Genomic DNA, 6,244 nt, shown 5'->3' on the forward strand with positions numbered 1-6,244 from the left:
ACCACCATCTACATTTATGTTTCTCCACTCATTTATTTGGGTTTTTCGTTAATTTGTTGCTCATCTGTATCTCCACCTAGGAACAGAGCCTTTTTCAGTATCAGGCAGGCTCAGAGATTTTAATTAACTGTGAAAGCAACAAACCAAGAATGGAGGGAGATGAATGAAAGAGGACACTATCTGCAATACCCAGTGAAAGAGAACAGGTTTTATTACCTTCTCTAGTAGTCAAAATGACTTGAGAGAATGTAGAAAATGTTAAAGTAGATTTAAATGTTTGGGGATAAAAAACACAAACTGCTCCGAATTAATTTGCACTGGCATTAAAGTGGAAAGACATTTCACTGCATACATTTTTCTACTACACTTAGAAAGCAAAATGACATTAGTCATTTGCCTAATAACCTGAACTCTTAATGATATTTCTTGCAATCACAAAAATGCAAAAGTGGTAACTTTTTTTTCCCAATAGTTCTGCTGTGCAAGAGGTTTTTGTTAGAACTGATACGACGGCATCGTTTCCTGTCGAAGAAAGAATAATTCACAAATAAGAGTATTTCCCGGGAGCCTTAAACCTAAGGTTATTTCCATATGGCTGATGTCTCAGTTGTAGCAACCAATCATAAGTCCTGCAACTTGAACAAAAACCATTAAGTGTAAAAAAAAAAAAAAAAAAAGTTGATTTGGGCACAAATTTTTTTCTTCTTCTGTACAGAACTTTACTCAGTTTTATTTGCCATCTTTCACAGATTTGTTGTGAACCCATGAGCCTGCAGTGGTAATAAAACATCTTTATATGTTTTCCTGAAAGCACAACCTTTGTTTAATAATAAAATGTCTGTGAAGTACTTTGAGAAATGCACATTTCTGTACTTACAGGTAAAAATAGCAAAAGAGTAAAAAGTAGGTCTTTCATTCAAATTTGTACTCAAGTAAAAAATATGGATGAAATTTCATCATCAAAATGTACTTAAAGTATAACAACCAGCCATCAACAATAACATCACAATAAGTCACTCTCGACTCGAGGTGCTGTATGTTGCAGTCTGACTCTGCAGGAAAGCTTCTGTGGGTGTTACACCGAGGTGCAGGATGGAGTAAAGACACTGACAGTGCAGTTTTGGTTTCCCCACTCATAAAACTCTTTAAGTTTCCTCAACCAAGGCAATTAACAATCATTCGAGCCGCTACAAAAATGTTCTGCAACATACAGTACTTCAGCCTTACCTGCAAGCCATTAGAGATACTCCTACAGACACTGGTTCTAAAATAAGATATGAAACCATGCATTTCATTTTGAATATGAACTTAGCCTTGTAACCACTGCCTGAGGCTCATGAGTATAAGCAGCTGCAGTTATGTTTAGCAAGTGATGAATAGACACTTGTCAAAATATGCTTGAACATTTAAATCTCTAAGGGAGAGATTGCTATTTATTTTGAGTAGATGGTGACTGTTTAAGCCCCCACCCCCGTCACACCAGAACAAGGGGGATTTGTTGGGTTTTTCCTCTAGGTAGGACTTTATTGATCCCACAGTGGGGAAATTCCTGTGTTCCGGTGTCAATAGAGAGCAGCAACAAAACACCACAAGAACAAACACCACACACATACTGTATCTTGAGAAACATATTCCAAAGTACCTAAAACCAAACAGAATATAATATTTGAAAGACAATCAAGAACAAGAATGATCTTCCCATAATTAATCTCTGAGAACAAATCAAAATACCTAAGAACAAGACAAAATTTAGTATTCAAGAGATAAGAAATCAAGGACAAGAATATTACTCCCATAATTAATACCGCAATCGGGGAAATACCTATATTTCAAAAATATCTAAAACAAGACAATGTAAAGTATTCGAGTGAAAATCAAGGACAGGATTTTGCATATGTGCATAATAATATAATAATAATAATAGTAAGGTTTAGAGCTTACTTTGTAAAATATCCTGAGATTACTTTTGTTGTGATTTGGCGCTATACAAATAAAACTGAATTGAAAAAATGGAACAAAAAAACGCCTTTCCCACAATAATTACCTCTAATTACAATGTGTATGGTTGCATAGCGAAAGCTAAGCGCCCCCTCTAGTGGCTAAATTAGGCAATTTCACATAAATAATTCTTTAGAACAACGATATTATGGTGCTGAAAATTGAACAAAAGCACAAATATTTATGTTGCTCATACATGTTATGAAATGACATGCACCCAACGTCACTGTCTGTGTGTCTTTATGTCTTGAGGGACATTTTTGATTGTTCTAAAAACTACAAAGTGGGCTTTATGTGCTGCCTCCTCTGTAGTACCCACATTATGACACACTGGTGCGGTGTTATACTGCAGTCCCTTTATAGCTGAATGGCAAAGTGGCTGAGAGCTGTTATGCCCTCTCATACCATTCATACTTACATCAGCAACAGCTATTATAGGCTGCTGAATAAGAAAGAAAGTGGAACTGCAGTGTGCACTGTGTTTTGCTTTTTGGACAGCCACAAGTATGATCTTTGTCTTATATTTGCTCTTGTTCTTGAAATGGCCACAGTGAGCAGTTATTAACAGTATAACAGGGGTTGCATTCAATGTTTAGCATTATATGGTGTTTAAACATTACTCTACTTACTCTTTATACTAGTGACATGTTTCCCAGACATAATGTGTTTATTCATGGGTGAGCAGAAAAAGAAGTGGCCACAGGCTGGTGCACCATCATAATTTGTATATAACAAAACTGTGTATGGGTTTTATGACAGTAGTATAATTTAATTTGACTGCAGGTATGTTTGAAAGAGCCCACTCAAAATCTGATATTCTGCTGCCCAGTTAAAATCAGGGTTAATCCCAAAGCAGGATATTAACATGAATGGGGGAGAGGTGGTTAAATATAACAAGTGTTTTAGCCCTGTTTGACTAGTGTCCATTGTCTGCAGATTCAAGTAATTGCCTCACTCATGTTAAGTCTCTTCTTTGTAAGAAAAAGCAGGAAAAAAATCCACAAATGACAAAAAAAAAAAAAAAAAACTGTGCTAAGCTGTGACACTGCATCTGAATGTTGAAATTGTTAACCTACGCTGTTTACATAAAGAAACAATGAATAATTATATTTTTAAACAATTTATTATATGGCTGCATTGAGTTTTTGCAACATCATTCAGGAAACTAATTACTATATGTGCAATATTAATGTGTGACATATACACCAAACTCATCATATTGACTTGAGAAAATGCTGCTAAACCTTCACTCATTTTTTCACTTCAGCGAACAGGAGCGTTTGCAGTGAATTCACAGGAGAATACATTACAGACCACACGTGCTGTTGTGATGTGAAACAGAATAAACAAGACAGCAGATGTCTGGCCCTTTTCCCAGGCCTACTACAGTAAAGCAGCTGAGTACCTTAAGCAATTTAACAATCCAGCTTAGAGCACACATGTTAGTATGTAATCCAATGAAAAACCTAAGCATCAACAATTTTTTCTGATCAGGGGAAATAAACAATTGTTCCTGTGTTTCTGTCTGACTGAAACCAGGTATCAAACAAAGAGTCAGTGAAATGGCTCAAGGGTGGAAATGTAGCTGTGTTAAAGGAAGCTACCCTGATCATTAGCACAGATAGGGTTCCTCCCTTCAGATAAAGCTTCATTAAGGCATTTGTTTTACACGAGGGTAAACATGCAATGAGCACAAACATCCTCATGTAAAGGTGCAAATATGAATTGAGTGGCAAACGCATTCAAGCACATATGCAAATTTGTTCTGATACACAACAAACAGACAAAGACACACATCAGTAGTAGGTCATCATGCACCTGAAGAGCTTTTTAATGGTAATCAAGTAACATATGGTAAGAGATTTTATTCTTTCTTTTAATTCTTTCTTAGGCCCATATGTTTCACACTTTTCCATGGCTCTCATATGCATTAAAAAAAAATCTATCTCCATGTCTGGTGACTTTTAGATAAGATGAAGGATTAAGTGGTTGATATTGGGTGGGTTCAGACAATTAACCTATGTCTAAGGCCCAATTACTTTGGACAAATTGAAATTGTAAAAACCTTTAATGTCTGTACCAAATTTCACAGCAAGTCATTGAATAACTTGAGATATTTCACCCAAACCCACAAACATTAACTTCATAGCGGTGCTGAAGGAGAAGTGGGGATCACAAAAGACATTAGAATTCATCCTCTGGGAACCAGGAATGTCTGCACACATTTTGGTAATCTATCAAGTACATAATGAGAAATTTCACTGGATAAGTAAAAACTGGCTGGTGCTGCTATAAAAAGTCAGGGAACACATGAGCGCAGTAAGATTGTTAGCAATTTTGCTTACCATGAGTTTAGGATTACACCATCTATATATGTTACATTCAAAAGCAGGTGGTCATGGTTGAATGCCAGGAATAGCTAGGACATTTTAGACTACTATATGTAGTTCAAACATGACTACTCTCATAGACTGTACAACATTCCATGGGGTCTGAAAGCGTGCATTTTAGTCTCTCCATAAGATGCTGCAGAAATGTAGATGCACTATTAAAGGTACCTAGACCAGGCTAGAATTTGAAGGTAGATGCCAGGGATTGTCTTGTGACTATATACAGGACAGACCCAGTCGATTCTTTGTTAAGATTGTACCATATTATGATGCCGTAGTATGTGCAATGTTGGCCCAAGCTTGTTAATTAAACTGCCTGAACCAAGTAACAGACATTGCCATCTCTAAGCACTCATGTCGGTGTGGCTAAAATCATTTAAAATGATCTACACTTGCACTGTGATAAATTCAAAACAAGGCTGTTTTTATTATTTCATGAACAGCTGACATTTCGAAGATACTTGGTTTTCATTGGAGAGCAATGGAATGTGAATCCTTACAATTTAATAAACAAAAACAAAATTACAATTGTCTTGTGACTCCACACATGAATTGAGTTCATGCTGCTCTTTTAGCCATCAGAATTTTAGGTTGTGCTGCATTATTGTCTCCGTGAATACCTTCTAGCAGGGGATGCAGTCATCTGCAGGCATATTCTCTGTCTCCATGGAAACGCAGAGTAGCTGTAGAAGGAGTGGACCAACAGGAGGGGGAGCAAGCTGATGTCCAGGAGGCGCAGCCCAGTCGAGCCTCATGTGGACGGTGAAACAATGGCAGGAAGAGAGTGGGCTGCCTTACTGGCCCTCTCTGTGCTCTCTATCTTTTTCTGTCTGAGTCTGTTTTCACCTCACATTCTCTCTCTCCTTCTCACACAGAAACATGCTTGCATAAACATTTACGCCTACAGCCCTGGAATGAACCGGGCTGTCTGCAAGAAAGCTGAGAAGACAATCAAAACAAAAACAGGATGGCAAAGAGTATATATCTGCCTAGGAGGAATGATCTTTCCAGCTATGAGCTGCAACTGGACACATTACAGGGGTGGAGTGAATGAGACTGGGTTTACAATATGTCAGAAATGGGATATCCATAGATACTGTAAATTAGAGAGCCGTGAGAAGGCAGGAGTGAACATGATAGGTTTGGCTAAATGTGTAAAAGATACTCATGAATTAAAGGCACACTTCATATTAGCATCTTTCTAATAGCATTTGCTATTTAAGGTAGCTGATACATTGTTGTGTGTGATCTTGAAGGTTCACTAGTGACCTTGGAGATAGGTGCACTTACTGGAAATTTTCTGACTTTTAATCATAACCTATGGCCTTAACTAGTGAATGGAGTTAGTGAATGAAGGCCAAGAATTTGTTGCTGACATTTACAGTAAGTACATCGTGTGCCAAGAATTCTGTCATGATGTCTTATTTACTCACTCAGGCTGAGATATTATTCATATTTTATGTTTGCTCCTGTTCCCATGGGCCTCACCCAGATTGAGGCCATGAAAGTCATAGCACAGGTCCCATTCACTGATGATTATTCTGCATTTTACTCCTTTACATTGAGACAGTTCATTACTTTCACATTATCCATTACACCCACAGGTATGACAGGCTGATGTTGCCTACATTGCTTTATTCCACAGGGAAGACAGGACTATTGTAAAATGATGCTTTGATTTAGAAAGATTCATGCAACCTTCCCCCTGTATTATTAGTGGGACCCCTGTTTACCTGTATTCCTTCATGTCTATTGCTTGAAGACAGGCTTGAAATTCATTTTGACCTATCTTTTAAGAAAATTGGTCTTCTATCATTCTAATTTTGCTAATCACGTGGTACTGCAATGGTAGTTTA

The sequence above is a fragment of the Monopterus albus genome, unplaced genomic scaffold (genome assembly GCF_001952655.1).
Source record: "Monopterus albus unplaced genomic scaffold, M_albus_1.0 scaffold1.1, whole genome shotgun sequence".
Taxonomy (NCBI): Eukaryota; Metazoa; Chordata; class Actinopteri; order Synbranchiformes; family Synbranchidae; genus Monopterus; species Monopterus albus.